This window comes from Hylobates moloch, unplaced genomic scaffold, assembly GCF_009828535.3.
Source record: "Hylobates moloch isolate HMO894 unplaced genomic scaffold, HMol_V3 SCAFFOLD_22, whole genome shotgun sequence".
Taxonomy (NCBI): Eukaryota; Metazoa; Chordata; class Mammalia; order Primates; family Hylobatidae; genus Hylobates; species Hylobates moloch.
The window spans coordinates 47,993,310-47,995,151 of record NW_026652297.1 but is presented as its reverse complement, the minus strand read 5'-3'; positions in this window follow the sequence as shown (position 1 = coordinate 47,995,151).

Below are 1,842 nucleotides of genomic sequence, written 5' to 3'. Positions count from 1 at the left end.
GTCTCAGGGCTCTGTTAGTCCTCTGGTTTGGACGGCCCTGCCCCCGTGTTCTGGCCCAGCCCAAGCACCCTCCACCCTACCCCAGCCTGCTCAAAGGGGCCCTGTCTACCAGAGCAGAGCCTCCCTCTCCAGCCCCCTCACCCTCTCTCTTTCTCTCCTTCCCCCTCCACCTCTCACTCTTTTGTCACCTTCTCTCCGTCTCCCCCCACCCTCTCTGTCTCTATCTCTGTCTCTCTCACCTTTTGTTTCTATCTCTCCATCCCTCTCTCCCTTGCTGTCCTTCAAGCTGTGTCTTTGTGTGTTTGTCCGTGCGTGTCCGTGTGCGTGTGTGCCGGCGCGCGTGCGCGCGCCCGTGTGTATCTTTTTGTATGGGGGGGGTGGGTTTCCCCATGGTGGTGGGGTGTGTCTGGGTGTCCCTCAGCCCCTCTTTCCCAGGATCAGGCTTCCGGGGCTGTCATGCCAGCCCGGGACAAAGCAGGGCCTTCCTGCCCCATTGGCCACGGGCCGGGTCTTCCTCGGGACAAGCGACAATGGTGTAGGTGTTGTGAGAAAAAGGGCCCACGGGGCTGGGCCGGCTGTTCGCCCCTGGGCAGCCCTGACTTCTCTGGGTGTGTAGGGCAAGAGGGGGCCTTGCAGGAGGGGTGGGGAGGAATCCAAAATAAATTTTCCACAAGGCGGAGGACCAGAGGGGATCCCAGGACCATGGGCCCTGGGCCCTGATGCCTGGGAGCACACCCTGTCCTGAGTAGGCCCCAAGTGTTGGAAGCTCCGGAGCTCGAGAGCCAGGGGAAGGCCTGGAGTGTCAGCTAAAGGGAGGCCTCCTGGAGAGTCCAGATCCCTGGCAGGGGATGGAGGCCTCTGGTGCCTCGGCGGTCCTGCGCGTGGTCTGCCCGCCGGCGACAGCGGGACGCTCTGGGAGGCCTGCGGAAAGCGCAGTGCGGTGACTGGTGGTGTTTGGGTGTATAAAGGGGGAGAGCAGCCGGGCCGCGGGCAAGTGGCTCTGGGGTGCCTGATCCCAGCCTCGCGGCCCCAGGTTGGTGGTGACGCCTGGAATCAGGCGGGCATAGCTGGACGGGGCTCTTGGACCAGCCAGGCACCACTGCCATTGTCTATGGCCATACCACTCTGAACACAAGAGAAACCCAAGCCACGACCCGTGGGCATGCTCGGCGCCACTGCCCCCGCCACTGGGACGGGTGCACTCAACAAATTTCAGGGCCCACAACACCAAGAGGACAGGGAGGAGCCAGCAAAGGAATGACACTACGAAACGCACCCCCAAAGCAACCAACCAATCCAAGTAAAAACACGTCTCAAGGCTCCCTTGGTTTTCCCACGTGGGTGGCCCCGCCCCCCTGTTCTAGCCCGGCCCAGGCACCCTCTACCCTACCCTGGCCAAAGGGGCCCCTGTCTACCAGAGCAGAACCTCCCTCTCCAAGGCTCTGTTGCTCTCCCTCTCTAGCTCCCTGACCCTCTCCCTTTCTCTACTTCTCTCTCCACCTTGCCCGCGCTCGCACTCTCTCTCTCTCTCTATCTCTCTCGCAATTTCCCTGGTCCCTCTCTGTCTCTCTCTCTATCTCTGTTTCTCTCTCTCCTTCCGTTTCTATCATTCCATCCCTCTGTCCCTTGCTCTTCTTCAAGCTGTCTGTGTCTTTGTCTGTGTGTGTGCTTGTGTTCCCGCGCGTGCGCCCGTGTGTGTCTGTGTGTTTGGGAGTGGGTTTGCTAGTGATTGTGGTGGGGTGTGTCTGGCTGTCCCTCAGTACCTTTGTCCCGGGATCAGGCTGCCAACTCTATTGCCAGCGCGTGGGTGTCACAGTTGCCGTGATAGTCTCACACACGCAG